The sequence below is a fragment of the Chrysochloris asiatica genome, unplaced genomic scaffold (assembly GCF_000296735.1).
Source record: "Chrysochloris asiatica unplaced genomic scaffold, ChrAsi1.0 scaffold00034, whole genome shotgun sequence".
NCBI lineage: Eukaryota > Metazoa > Chordata > Mammalia > Afrosoricida > Chrysochloridae > Chrysochloris > Chrysochloris asiatica.
The window spans coordinates 10,278,549-10,294,279 of NW_006408552.1; the positions used below are offsets into that span (position 1 = coordinate 10,278,549).

The 15,731-nt window shown below is 46.9% G+C and overlaps 1 protein-coding gene across 2 annotated transcripts in view; it reads right to left on the reverse strand.

Annotated features, from left to right (window-relative positions):
- CALN1 (calneuron 1) overlaps positions 1-15,731 on the reverse strand; it is a 634,386-nt gene that overhangs the window by 24,085 nt on the left and 594,570 nt on the right. The gene's annotated exons all lie outside the window — the stretch shown is intronic.

The following is a 15,731-nucleotide window of genomic DNA, read 5'->3' on the forward strand; positions in this document are numbered from 1 at the left end:
TGGCCAAATGGCAGCACCAAAGGGCTCAAGTGTGGCAACGATAGTGAGGTTGGCCCAGGATCAGGCAGTGTTTCGTTCTGCTATGCATAAGGTCACCATTAGTCAGTACTGACTCGATGGCACCTACCAACAACAATTTAAAAAAAAAAAAAAGACTAGATTTGTGAAGGGTCATGAATAACATATTAAAGTCTCTGAAGAAAAATTTATCTCTATAAATTGTCCTTAGAGTCTTATGATTTTCTTAATGAGGCTATTATTGAGTGCAGAAAGATTTATATTCTAATTTATAAAATGGTTACTAAGGATGACTCTGAGCCAGACGCTGTGATGAGAATGTGGTATACTGAATTATCTAATAACTCTTGTAGCCACAGTCTGTAACTCGCACCAAATGTTTCTGCCCTGCTGGGTCTGGGTGAGAGAAGGTGGGAGACATGATTCAGCTGTGGAGGTCAGCAGAGTTCACTGTAACTGTGAAAACTTGAACTTCTAGTATGGGTATAAACTGAACTATCTCAGAAGCAGGCCTGGGGAATCTCACTAACATCAAAGAAGAAGAGCTGGGAGAGGAGCCTGTCCTTTGGACCCAAGATCTCTGAACACTGAGCCTCCTGGACCCGGGGACACCGGAGGAGGGGCAGCAGCAGCAGAACCAAGACCCAGAGCACAAGGCAGAGCAGTGGACTTCCCAGCCCACGGAGCAAGGAAAACTGAGTGACTTTGGGCAGGAAGCTCGCATGCAGAGTGGGGTACCTCCAGGCAGTTAAGTGGGGGAGTCAGAGTCAACTACCTTTATGTTGAGGCTTAAGGAGGAGCAGTGTGTCCTGTGGGCATTTATCTGCAGCTGACTGGAACAAATGTTCTCTGAGCATTTCTGATCCTGAATTGTAACCTGTTAACTCTAAGTGTGGTGTCTGAGTTCTGTGTGGCCACTGCAATGAATTATGGGCATGCAGATGAGAAGCAGAGAGGTGATGTAGAAGGGGTGGATGGTGCCATATTTTTGTAGAGACACAAAGGTGGAGTAGACACAGGTCCCATTCTCAGGCGCCAAGGGGAGGAGCAATTTGAATTCAGCATGATCTGTGTGTGAAAATGAAGGGGTGGGATGGTGTAGCAACCCCTGGGGAGGTGACTGGATCTGAGCCGGCTTCCAGCAGGCATACAGACCACTTTGGACTGACAAGAAGTAGAAATAGGGTATGTCAGGCAAGTGTGGTGAGTAGGAGGAGGCAGCAAGAAGACAGGGAAGTGAGAGGGGGCAGCCACAAGAGGCCTCGCCGCTGCTGTTAGCATCACTGACTCATGGCGACCCTGGAACAAATCGCTGCCCAGTTCTGAGAAGTTGAGGACTGGGCTGTTGTGACACATCGGCTGATTTTCTGAAGATCACCAGGCCTTTCTTTCTAGTCCTCTTTAGTCTGGAAAGTCCACTGAAACCTATTCAGCATCCCACCAACACACCACGCCTCCAGTGACAGGCAGGTGTTGGCTGGGAATGAGGTGCATTAGCTGGGAATTGAACCTGGGTCTCCTACATGGGAGGTAAGAATTCTACCACTGAGCCACCACTGACTCAGTCCTGGTAATACCTGTGGTTATCTCCTAGTTTATCCCACGGAGGAGTGCTGGTGTGGCTCTGGACTGCTAACCACAAGGATGACAGTTCAAACCCACCAGCTGCTCTTGGGAAACCATACAGGGTCACTATGAATCCTAGTTTAGGATAAAACACTGGACCACAAGGTTGGCAGTTCAAATCCACCAACCGCTACTTAAAACCCCATACAGATCACTGAGTCGAAACCGACTGGACAGCACTTAACAACCTCAACATCAGGCGGAAATGACTTGACAACATTTAACAAAAACAGCAACATTACTTAAGCCACCATTTGTTATCAAACCCAAAACACGAAATTGTATCTTTTCCTCTTCCCTTGCCAAAGAAAACTTTTCTATCTCTTACCAAACAGTTTTCAGTCTTTATGAGTTTAATTCTCAAAATTTTTATGACACATTTTCTCCTCTTGCTGTCTTTTTATTTATTATGAGAACAGTTTGAGGTTTCTGCATTTAATTTTGTACCAAAAACTTTAACACTGACTGGTACTTTTCATTAGACTTAATTGATTTCAAGACTCACTTTCATTTTTCTATGACCTTCCCAACCCTGAGTACCTGATTTTCATTCCAATATCTGCTAGAGAACTGTTAAAAGCAGTTTAATAATAAAGCATTCATGAACAATACATTTTCTGAGTTCTTGTCATCTGATCATGCCCTTTTCTCTCTTTCTCTCTCTCTTTTTTCTTTCTTCTCACATGACAGACAAGTTAGTTTGGGGTAAAAATCACACAGGTCTCCCTCTGTAAGGCTTGCCATCCTGGCTTCTAAGGAGAGCATTCTGGCTGCACTTCTTCCAACACAGATTTGTTTGTTCTTCCAGCAGTCCACAGAACTTTTAACAGTCTCCTTCAACACCATAATTTAAATGCATCAATTCTTCTATGGCTTGCCTTATTCATTGCACACCTTTCAAACGCATATGAGGCAATGGAAAAATTCCCTGGTTTTGATCAGATGCACCTTAGTCCTCAAACTGGTATCTTTGCTCCAGAGCATTTTAAAAGAGGTCTTGTGCAGCAGATGTGCCTAATGCATTGTCTGATTTTTTGACTCCTGTTTTTAATGAGTGTTGATTGTGGATCCAAGCAAAATGAAGTCTTTGACAACTTCAATCTTTTCTCCATTTATCATGATATTATTTATTGGCTCAGTGGTGAGGATTTTTGTTTTTTCTATATGGAAGTATAATTCATACTGAAGCTTATAGTCTTTGATCTTCATTTCTAAGTGTTTTAAAGTCCTCTTTGCTTCCAGCAAACAAAGTATATCATCTACATATCTCAGTTTGTTGAAATCTTTCAACAAACTGATGCAACACTGGAGGCACTCACTCATTTATGTCAAGAAATTTAGAAGACAGCTACCTGGCCAACCGATTCGAAGAGAACCATACTTGTTCCCATTGCAAAAAGACAGGACCCAAGAGAATGCAGAAATCATTGGATAATATGATTAATGTTGTTGTTATGTGCTATGAGTCGGAACCGACTCTGTACAGGGTTTCCGAGGCTGTAAATCTTTACGGGAGCAGAAAGCGGAAGAGCTGGTAGTTTTGAACTGCTGAACTTGCGGCTTCCAGCCTGATTCATAATCCTAATATCATTAATATCACATGTAAATAAAATTTTGCTCAACATAATTAAAAAAAAAAAAATGGCTACATCAATACACTGACCTAGAACCATCAGAAATTCAAGCAGGTTTCAGAAGAGAACATGGACCTAGTATATCACTGATGATGTCAGATGGATCTTGGCTGCAGGATACTGCACCAGATCACAAGGCCAGTTTGAACCGCAAGGTCGGCAAGTCAAATCTGCCAGCTGCTCTTCGGAAACCCTATATATGTGTCGGAACTGAATTGGTGGTACTTAACAACAACAACAACAACAAATACCCTGTATCAGGAAGGACCAGTCCCTGAAGAAGGAAATCATGCTCAGCAAATTGGAGGGTCAGCCAAAAAGAGAAGGCTCCCCATCAAGATGGACTGACCCAGCGGCAGCAGCAATGGGTTATAGTATAACAATGATGGGATAGTGCTGGATTGAGCCGTGTTTGCATCTCTTACACATACGGTTGCTATGAGTCATACCCTACTTGAGTGCACCTAACAGAAAGAGTGAAGCGGAAACAGTTAATAGGTTAACTGAAAAGTTGAAAGTTTACATCTACCCAGAGGCACATCAGAAAAGAGGTCTGTTGACCTACTTCCAAAAGATCAGCCGCTAGAAGTCCTAAAGAGGCCGGTTCTACTCTGAAACATGAGGAGGAATCCACTTGATAGGAGCTGGGAGCTGGCGAAGTTTAGTGTAGTCTCTTGATTTTCATAGCAATCCACGGTTTGCCTCATTTCTGTTTTCTAAAGACCATTCAGATCCCTGTTTTATCTCTTCTTTCTAGTTTTGTCCTCTGGAACACCAAATACTCCTGATTCTTTTTTGTTTCCAAGTTTTCCATCTTCTCTCTATGAATTCTCATCTCTTTGTTAGCTCCTGCACCTTGTTAGTTAGTGTCTTCTGCTGCCAGTCCTACAGATCCTCATTCAGCTCTTTCATTTGGATTTCTTGCATGGTTGTTGTTGTTAGGTACTGTCAAGTCAGTTCCGACTCAAGGTGACCCGATACACAATATAATGAAACACTGCTGGTACTGCACCAGCTTCACAATCGTTGCTACGCTTGAGCCCATTGCTATTGTCACTGTGCCAACCCATCACTTTGGGAGCCTCCCTCTTTCTCCATGATGTCCTTCTCCAGGAACTGGTCCCTCCAGATAACATGTCCGAAGTATGAGAGACTAAGCCTTCTAAGCCATCCTGGCCTTTAAGGAACATTCTTAAGATTTGCTTGTTTGCCTAGTAGTCCATGGTACTTTCAACATCCTTCTCAAATGCCTCCATTCTTCTACGATCTTCCTTATTTATTAGCCAACTTTCACATGCATATGAGGTAATAGAATATATAATGGCTTGGGACAGGTGCACCTTAGTCCTCAAATTGATACCTTTGCTCTTATTTGATTACTCTTGTAGTACTTTCCTGACTTCTTCCTTGTTTTCCTTCACCCCGTTTTGGAGCATTTGAATTTGTTTCCATATCATTCTTCTGAATTCTTTCTCAGGCAAATCCCAAACCTGCTCTTCCTCTTCTGGGGAGCCTTTGTCTGTCTTCAGCTCATTTGTCTCAGCTACTCTCTTCTGTTTTGGGACAAGTTTTGATATCATTTGCTGTTTCTTGTTCATCATTTCCAACAGTTATGTGTTTTGTGTGTTTTAATGCTTAAGTGGATGTTTGTTGGTGTTTGTTGTTAAGCTTACTGGGTGTCTCCTGGTGAATATGATCAGGAGATAGGCTTCCCTTTTCACATGTAATGCTTAGCAGGTGTTGTTGGCTCTTGTCTCAGTGGTGGAACATCATGGGGTATGCTTATAGCTTTGGCTATATGGCCACGATTGCTGTCTCTTCTTAGGTAACGTAGGGAGAAAAAGCTCCTGCCTCCAGGAAAGATGTGTGATCCAAAGGACCAAAAGCAGAAGTAATATAAATGTGGAGACAAATATCACCACTTTGGAACAGAAATAAAGCTGTGGTTGACTGTTCCGTGTTACACAGGCAGTGTGTGAGCAAGGTTGAAGCCTCCAGCAGTGGATGAGGGTGTCCACTCGCTCAGGCCCCTCCTCTAGTCACTATGGTAGACATTGAGAAGTTAATGGGAGAAAGATTGTCCACTATTTTTCGTCTCTGAAGGTCAGTTAGGTGTCTGTGTGTACACAGTGCAATTCTCGAGATGGTTGAGTCCTTTTATGTTGGGGTTTTACGGATTGTTTTATAAGGGTCCTGCACACGGAGCTCAGGTAGTACAGCGTCCACGAACGGGGCCATAAACCACAAGGTCAGCAGCTTGAAACCACAAAATGCTCCAGGGGAGAAAGGCAAGGCACTCTGCTCCTGCAAAGACCCACAGCCCTGGAAATCCCACACAGGGTCACCTGGAGTCAGAACCGACTCCAAGGCTCAGAGCCACCAAGGGTCTAGCAAAAATCAATCTTAGGGCTGTGTCTCTGTGGCTGATGTGACTACTGGCCACCAAGCTCCTACTCTGTGTATCATGGGGAAACTGTGGGGTCAGGGCTGTTTTTTGGAGGTGCATATCCACCCGCCTGATGGCGTCCTGGCTGAGCAAAGAAGGCGCTACAGGGAAGATGTGGGAGAAATGTGAGTCTCCTGAGCCTCTTTTATTTATTTTTAATGTCTTATTGTGAATTATGTGATAGTTTACATGGGAGAACATCGGTTTTACATTCATCCTATCGTCTTTTTGCAAGTGTCTCTGCGCAGCTTTTAGAGCAGGTTCACTGAGCTGGAATGGCCGTAGCCCCGCCCTCTAAACTCTGCCAGGGCAGGGTGGCCATAGAGGGGAGTCCCGTCTCCAGATTCCTATCTCACAGTATTTTCCTTAATATTGTGAGCTTTTCACTTGCAATTGCGGGAAACTGACGTCCTGCACCTTATGGTAGATCCGGAGCTCTGGAGTTGTTCTGTGAGCGCTTCCTACGTGAGATCCCAGTCCCTCTAGCATGGAGACTTCCCTACCTGACTTTCTGCACTGTCCGATACCCTTGCTCTTGAATGCTTTAAAGAGGTCTTGTGCAACAGATATGCCTAATATAATATGCCAGTCATCTCATTTATTGGTTACTGCTTGCATGACTGTTGATTATATACCCAATCAAGATGAATACTCTGGTGATTTTATTAATCCACTCTCTTTATGGTCCAGATGATTACAGCTGCTGCTTTTAAATTATGGACCCCAAATCTCTTGCATCTCTTTGACAGACCAGGGCAGTAAAGAACACCAAGCAGACATATTTCACAGTTTCTTCCGGACTCAAGCTGTAGAGAACTTCGCCACAGGGTTTTCTAGGCTGTCATCTTTACTGGAATGGATCATCAGGTCTTTTTTCCTGAGGATCTGCTAGTGGGTTCGAACCACCTCCACCCACTGCCAGCAAGTCGATTCCAACTCACAGAGACTCTGTATAGGGCTCCCTTGACTATGTATCCCCCGGGAGCAGACAGCCTCATTTTACTTCTTTGAAGCAACTGGCAGGTTTGAACAGCTGACCTTGAGGTTAGGAGCATAGTGCCTGACCCACAGCACCAGGGATCCTTAACATGGATTGTTGTTGTTGGTGGTGTTAAGTGCTGTCCAGTCAGTTCCTGCTTATAGGGACCCTGTATAGGGTTTCCAAGGCTTTAAAGCTTTCTGGGAGCAGAAAGCCTCATCTTCTTCCCATGGAGTGGCTGGGGGGTTCACAGTTCAATACTGATCGTGTGCAGCTACTACACTTGTTAGCTTAGGTAAAGTGGGATACCTGGTGGCGCTGTGGCATCAGGCTGTTAACTGCATGACTGGAGGGGTTCAAAGCCACCACCCCCTCTGCAGGAGAGCTATAAGGACTTACACTCTGAGGAACCCTATATAGGGTCACTATGAGTTGGATTTGACTCAGTGGTAGTGGGTATGTTTTTGGGTTGGAACTTTATGTTTATGTGACTTCCAGCCACTTCTATGTGTAACTAAATTGCCATCGAGTTGATGGCGAGTCATGCCAACTCCATGTGTGTCTGAGCAGATGTGGGATCCACAGGATTTTCATTAGCTGAGACCTTTCTTCCGAGATACCTCTGGGTAGGTAGGAATTGCCGATCTTCAGTGAGGAGCTCAGCACTTAAGCATTTGCCCCACCAGGGACTCTGACATCTCTAACCTCAGGCATGAACCAAGAGGCAGAGAGGAGAGGAAACACGTGTGGCTCTGAAGGTCAACAAGACGTCTCCGTGGCTATCTGTCCTGGCTAGCCACCAAACCCGAGTACTAGGTGTGACGGGGGCCTTTGCCCCACTCTGGCTCTGAGGGAGGAGGGCTTGGTATTGATTGCAAACTGGCACTCTGTCCACCTCCCTCCCTGTCCAGGGGTGGCTTTGTCGCAGGAGGTGGACTCTCGACTCCTCCTCCTTCAGGGAGTTGTTAGGATCTGTTTATGTGTCAAACTTGATGAGCCTTTTGAAGGCTGTACTGCATCTTGTTGTTGTGAAGGGCCATCGAGTCGATTCTGACCCATAGCGACCCTGTATATGGTTTCCAAGGAGCAGCTGGTGAGCTTGAACCGCCAACCTTGCAGTTCAAATGGCTTTGCAGTCTGACACATTAACCCACAGCGCCACACCAGGACTCTGTACTGCATCTTACTAGACGTTTAGCACCGGTGCCTACAGCAGAGCTTGGCACGAGGGACAGGCCCCATGAGTGTTTGCTGACTGAATAAAGGTGAATCTTCCACTTGGTCTGCCGGTCTGCTTCCAATCGATTCAGCCTCATAAGGACGCTCTAGGACAGAGGAAGACTGCCCCCACCCCCATGGTTTCTGAGGCTGTAAATTTCTGTGGACGCACACTGCCATCTCTCTCTTCCATGGAGCTGAGTTCCATAGCTGGTGGGTTTGAACCACCGATGTTTCAGTTAGCCGCCCGATGCTTAACCCACGGCACCGCCAGGGCTCATTCTGCCCCCTCCAAGTGTCCCCAGAATCTGTGAGAAGGCCAGAAGGGGACTACCCTGTACAGTGGAGAGCCATGTGTTCAGAGTCTCTGTCCTTTCCAAATGGGGGAGACAGTGAAGGAAATGGACTTGCTTGCCTCCTGCATTAGGAACTCCAGGGCCACCGGAATCTCCAGACGGGGTCTGAATTCTTGAAAAAATGAACCACGCAGTCCCTCAAAGGGCAGGACCACTGCTCCACCAGCCATGTGTGAGGCCTCCCGTGGAGACCCCCACAGCAGACCCTAAGTCATGGGAGTTTTCAGCCGAAGAATGAATTCATTTGAAGACAGTTCTTCCTCCTCTGCAGAGAAGGGACAGGCTGAATAATGCTCTGGATTCATGCTCGTCTATCCTTTTCTCGAAGGAGCCCTGGATAACACAATGGTTAAGAGCTCAGCTGGTCACCGAAAGGTTGGCAATTCAAACCCACCAGCCACTTTGTAGGAAGAAACACCTGAGGATCAACTCCTGCAAAGACTACAGCCTCAGAAGCCCTCTGGGGCTGTTCTACTCTGTCTTTGAGGGTTCCTATCAGTCGAAATTGACTCAACAGCAGTAGGTCTTGGGAAGCATATTGCCAGGCCTTTCTTGCGTGGTGCTTCCAGGTAGGTTTGTACTGACAACTTTTAGGTTAGCACTTGAGCACAAAGTGTTTGCACCTCCCAGGACCTACAAGGTCATTCGTTACCCACCCACTGCCATCGGATCAGTTTTGACTCACAGAGACGCGAAATAGGATTTCTTAGGCTCTAAATCTTTCTGGGAGCAGAAAGCCTCATCTTTATCCTGCAGAGAGATTGATGGGTTTGAACTGCTGACCTTGTGGCTGGCAGTCAAGTATTTATCTTACAGAGACATCTCTGTTGTTGCTGCTAAATGCTGCAGAGTTGGTTCCGACTCATAGTGACCCGGTGTAGGGTTTCTGAGGAGCAGTTAGTGGGTCTGAATCACCGACCATGTGGTCAGCACTCCAGTGCTTATCTACAGCACCAGGCAGGGCCCCTTTAGATTGACAAAATTTCCCAAGAGCCTACTGCAGGCACGGACCCACCCGGGCCCCACAGCTCCTTGTGCAATAAGATCCCAAAGTGGGGGTGCTACCCCAGCTGCCAGTACGATCAGGCCCAGACCAACAGGGTCCTTCAATGTCACTGTGGTACCCCTTCCACAAAGTGTGGTGAGACCCCTCCCCACCATAGACAACTGTAAGCCTTACAGGCAAGTACGCATGGCAAGATGACAATGGTTGGCAGGTGGTGCTGGAGACCAGAGCAGGAGCAAACCAGATGCTAGGATGGGATGGCAGGATCCGCAGATGGTCATGAGGTGGGCGAGGGGTGGGGTGGGGGAGTTTAAGGACAGAGAGTGAGAAGGGTCTGGCCAGGGATCCACGTGATGCAGCCTCAGCAGCCTCCCCCCAGCTCCTGAAGCGTAATGACAACTCTTAAAAAGATGAGAAGCCACCACCGCACGAAAACGAAGACAGAATGCCTGTCAATGGCCACCACCGTCTGGAGGAAATTTTCCACTGGCTGCAGGACCCATGGGGAGACAGCTGACTCAGAACCTGTGGCTGACCCTGAAGAACGCCCTGTTCTGACAACAGCACACAGCGTCCAACCTGCCCGGGCCCACGCTGCAGGCAGGCACCCCTCCAGGCTGGTCTGGCAGCAGCTCTGGTACCTGCTCCCATCGGCCAGTGGTCCTGCTGGTTTCCCCCTCAAAGGCCAGGAACAGACACCCAAGTGACCTTCTGCCCCAGTGCGTGCCTGAAGCTGTGACGCTGCTCTTCTCCTTGGTTCTGGTTCCCACTTCCCTCCCCACATGGGGTGTGGTTGGAGGACTCAGATGCCCACAATGGATGCAGCATGGCCCTGAACGTCAGCCAACAACTCAAAAGGTGCTCAGATGATGAACATGCGTCCTGTGACGTGGATGGCCGTCTCCATGGGACCCTTCCCAGAGAAACAGTGACCACGGCCACTTGACTATGAGGCAGTTATGCTTCAGTTCTGTAGTTCAAACCCACGAGGCACTCTATGAAAGAAGGGTGTGGCAGCCTGCTTTGGTAACGATGTACAGACTTGGAACCCCCAGAGGGTAGTGCTACTCTATCATGTAGGTTGATATGAGTCAGAATCAGAATTGGGTTTGGGGATTTTTATGATTAAGAGGAGTCCCTGGGTAGTAACAACAATGTGCTGGCTGGGCGCAGGGGAGGACGGGTGAGCTTGGAAGGAGCAGGGTATACATTGTTCTGCAATAATATGGATCACACAAAGAACAAGGACACCTGGTTGTGAGCTGCCATCAAGTCAGTGCCAACTTACGGCATTCCCATGTCCAAAAAGAACAAAGCACTGCCCAGTCCTGAGCCACCTTCATGATGGCAACTCTGCTCAAATCCACTGTCGTGGTCGCTGGGTATTTCAAGTTCCTTCCAACCTGGAGGCTCATCTTCTAGCACTCTATCAGACCATACTCTATTGTGATTCACTGGGTTCTTATTGGCTAGTTTTTAGAAGCAGATCACCAGGCCTTTCTTCCTACTGCCTGGAAGCTCCACTGAAACCTATCCACCATGGGTGAGCCTACTGGTATTTGAAATACCATTGCCATAGCTTTCAGCATCACAGCAACACACAAGACAAGACACCACAGTATGACAAAAGACAGATGAGTGGCGGGGTGGAATGTTACATCTTAAATGTGGATAATCACTATCCTGAAGTTAATTTCCTAGAGGAAAATGAGAAGCATTTCTGAGAACAGGTCTAAGGAGAAGGGCATTAGCAGTTCTCTGCTTCCAGTTTCAACAGGAATGGTGCTCTAAGCTTTTAAACCAAATGATAAATCACCAGGTCTCAGCCCTTTACTGGTCTGTACTACAGGAGTGTTGAATCTCAGAGAACGTCAGAGAACAGAATTATTTCTGCCCTTCTAGTGGGGTTTCCACCAACCATCTGTCAGGGTGTGCACTGTGGTGGCTGGAGTGTTGCTGTGAGGCTGGAAGCTACGCCATCAATATTTCCACTGTTGGCAGGGTCACCCATGGTGGATGGGTTTCACTGCTATGTAGCGACTAAAGCAGACCAGGAAAAAACTAGCCATTGGGAATCTTATTATGGATCACAACAGCACACTGTTTGGCTTGCTTCTTTGGAACATGTCATCAGGAAGAATGTAGGGGGACCTCATGCATGGTGGAGCAGCGGGCCAATGAGGGTAAGGGAAGCCGATGACATGGGTTGGCACAAAGCCTCATGGGTGGACTTGAACATACCGACAATTTTGAGGATAATGTAGCACTGTCACCTACCCATCCATCCATCCATCCATCCATGCATCCATGCATCCATCCTTCCAACCATCCATCCAACCAACCAACCAACCATCCATCCATCCATCCATCCACCCATCCACCCAACCATGATGTCTTTCTCTCTACCTACCTACCTGCCTAGCATCCATCCACCCACCTACCCTCCCACTACCTAACTACCCCTCTATCTATCCACCCCTGTATCCCTTTGTCTACCACTCTGTCTTCCCCTCCATCCTCCAATCCATCTATCTATGGGTATTGGGCTCTAACAATATCCAAGCCCTAATGCCTGGCAGGAGTCCCGGTGTGGCACTGTAGGATAAGAGCTGGACGCAAGGTCAATTTGAACCACAAGGTGGTGGTTCAAACCCACCAGCTCCTCCTCAGAAACCCTATACAGAGCTATTATGAGTAGAAATGACTCCACAGCACTTAATAACAACAACAATCCCCGGCAAGAGGGGCTTTGTAGATGAGATGAAGATAAGGATGGTGAGGTGGGGAGATGGCCATGGATTTTCTGGGGGGTTATGGGAGTGCTAAATCTAATTCCTATAAAGAACAGGCAGAGGGAGATTTGAGTTCAGCGAGGAGCCAACATGATGACCCAAGCCAACACTGGAGTAACCCGCACAAAGACTGAGGAAAAGGTCACAAGCAGGGAATGAGCTACAAAGGGCAGTCAGGGATTCTTCCCTGGAGCTTCCAGAAGAACCAACTCTGTGGATACCTGGACTTCACTAGTGAGACTGGCTTTAGACTTCTGATCTCCTGAACTGGACGAGAATCAATCTGTGTTGGTCTAAGCCACTAAATCTGGGGTCGTGTGTGACAGCGACCACAGAAGTTGCTTCTGTTAGTTTTGGGTCAGTCCTAACTCACTGTGGCCCTTTGTGTATCTGAGTGCCATTGTGCTGCATGGGGTTTTAATGGATGATTTCGCACAAGGAGACTGCCAGGTCTTTCTTTCAAGGTACCTCAGGTGGTGGCTGTGTGTCACTGAGTCAGTTACAACTCATAGCGACCCTGCATAGGGTTTCAGAGGCTATAAATCTTCATGGTAACAGAAAGTTTTATTCTTCTCCCACAGAGCAACTGGTAGGTTTGAACTATTGACTTTGCAGTTAGCAGCCTAGATGGTAATCCATTCCGCTACCAGAGCTCTGGTGGACTCAAACCTTTTGGTTAGCACCAGAGCGTGTTCACCATGGGGACCACTAGGGGACTCCTACCAGGAAATGGGCGCTAGAGCCAGTTTGGGTTTTGTTTGTTTTAAATAAAGTCAAGGCACTTTTGCCAAGCGTGCACTAGGTCTGAGAAGCTCTCTTCTTGTCTCAGGTATTGGCACACAGTATCAGTTGTGGGAGGGGAGTAAGGTGCTGGACGTCCCAGCGTTGGGGTCAAGAGGGTATATGTAGATGGTTCCTTATGGATCCAACTCTGTCCAACCCCTGGGGGGTATGTGCAGAGTCCAAGGGGAAGGAGGAAATGGGAAAACAGGAAACAAGCAGAAAGTTCACAGAGAAATACTGATGTGCACATGGTAACTCTTGAGAAGAGAAACTGCACAAGATTCCAGGGTTTATCTAAAGGATGTGTTCAATGGTTACAAGTGGCTGGTGTATCGATGTCAAAAAAGCATGTAAGGCAAGCATGTACTAGGTATCCCTGGGGGAACTCAAACCTAACAGGAAGCTGAGGAAGTCAGGGTCCCTGTGCGTACCCTTGAGGTGGAGGAAGGGACTAGTGGACGAGTTCTTAGTTGGACTAAATCAAAGGGTAGTCAATGACCATGATTCCCACTCAGATAGTTTCCTCGTGTATTGGCTGCGTGACCCAGTAAGAAGTTACTTAACTTCTCTGTTTCCTAGGTTGTCCCCTAGGAAAAGGACAGTATCTATATCTTAGGGTTATTGCATAGAATAAACACTCACTTAGTCACAGTGCATAGTTCCTCGTGTAGTATGCATTCCTGATGACTCTTGACTCTAGTGGGGCCCTGGATGGTGCAAATGTGAATGCAGTTGGTCGCTAACCAAAACGTTGGAGGTTCAAGTCCACCCAGGCTCAGGTGCCTCAGAAGAAAGACCTGGCTATCTACTTCTGAAAAATCAGCCACTGAAAACCCTGTGGAGCACCATTCGACTCTGACATCCATGGGGTTGCTGTCAGTTGGAGGTGACTCGAAGTGAACTGGTTTGGTTTATGTGAACAGTTAAGTAGAACCCAAGTCACTGAATTAGCTAAGGTCACAGGGGTAAGACACCATGTGACCTAAGTCTGGGCTTCTTTCACAACTCCTTCGCTGGCAATGGTGACAGTTCTAGAAAACATGCTGAACACACCGAGTTCCCTGCTTTCCCACAGGAATACAGGCAGACAGGGGTTCGGAGTATTTGAGGAGCTGCTCTGAGCTAATGAACTTAAACTCTAGAATGGACTCAGCCACTAACTTGAGGAGCATCCTTAAGCCCTTAATCACCCATCCACTCAACAGGTAACAGCAATAAGGAGAATATTAAGTCCTAACAATAGTAACAATACCAGTGATAATAAGCATATTACGAAATCCACCATAGAGAGAATTGGAGGGGAACATGATTTAAGAAACACTAAATTCCCTGAACAACAACTGGAAAGGGGTAGAAATAGTAGGCATCCTTCGGAGAGGGCTGCTAATGACGTGCTATCCAATTTCTTCTCTGCAGCGTGGCTCAGTGGAGCCTCTGTGTTCGGGGTAGCTAGCTGCAGTTGGTCACCACAGATTTCCGTCTGAGAACTGTGTGAACCTGCGTGCCTCGCACCGAATGCAGACCCTCATATTCCTAACGTAAGGGACACCATTTAGGTTTTCAGACTCTTTCGACAGCTTCCATCTCACATTAAACAAAGTAAAAGGCTGAGTTCGCACTACATTACTCCCCTCCTGGGAGTTGTCTTTTGCCCCACTGGTGCTGTGGATTAAGCACTGGGCTTCTAACTACAGGTCGGTGGTTCAAACCCACCAGACACTCCATGGAAGAAAAATGAGGCTGGCAGCTCACATAAAGATGTACAATTTCAGAAACCTTAAGGACAATTCTACTCTGTCCTATAGCATCACTATGAGTTGAATCGACCCAATGGCAGTGGGTTTTCAGTTTGGGGTTGACTCAGACAAGTAATTTTTTTCTGTATAATTTTAGATAAAGGAGTCCATGTGGCAATTGGTTAAGTGCTCAGCTGCTTGCTGAAAGGTCATCAGTTTGAACCCACCAGATGCTTCACGGGATGAAGATGTAGTACTCTGTTTTCATAGGGAAAACCACCAGACAGGAGTCTTGGAAATCCTATAGGCAGTTCTGCCCTGCCCTATAGGTTTGCTACGAGTTGGGATCGACGTAATGGCAGAGATTTAGCTTTTATTAATTTTTAATCTTCAGCTAGAAGACAGCTGTATCTGATAGAGAATGGGTATCAAGTAACACACTGCAAATTGAAATAAGGAAATGTAGTTTTTCTCTAGCAGAGGAAACAGAGGACTTCAAGGTCAACCTCGATTCTATCTGTGAGGACTGTGAATTTTTTTTCTAGATCTGGTCGCTTGTTTGAGACAAGGTCCTTGCTGAAAACCCTGCAAGGCCTCCCTAGTGCCTTCTCCACAGGCTTCAAGCCCCCCGAGTTCTTCTCTCCTCTGGCCTTACCATCTTGCCTGCCCCCACATCAGAACCCTGCACTAAACAACCACACAAAGTTACTTAAACCCGAAAGCCCAAACCTCCCCCCCCCCCAGCCCACCAAGTTCATTCAAAGTGACCCCAGAGGGCAGGCCACAACTGCTCCTTAGCATTACCAAGGCTGTCATATTTTCACAGAACCTGACTGCCATATCTTCCTCTCACTGAAGCGGCTGGTGGGTTTGAACGGCTGACTTCAGTTAGCAGTCACTGAGTTGCCAGTGGAAAATTTGGCACAGGGCCTTCATTGATGATGGCTGCACCACATACTTGATGTAATCAATGTCACTGGCTTGTCTATAGGAGAAGATATTGACTTGATAAACGTGGTGCTGTGTGTGTGTGTGTGTATGTATACAAATACATACACACATATATATACATATATGTTGTTGTTGTTATGTGCCGTGGAGTCAGAATTGACTCATAGCGACCCTGGTACAGGGTTT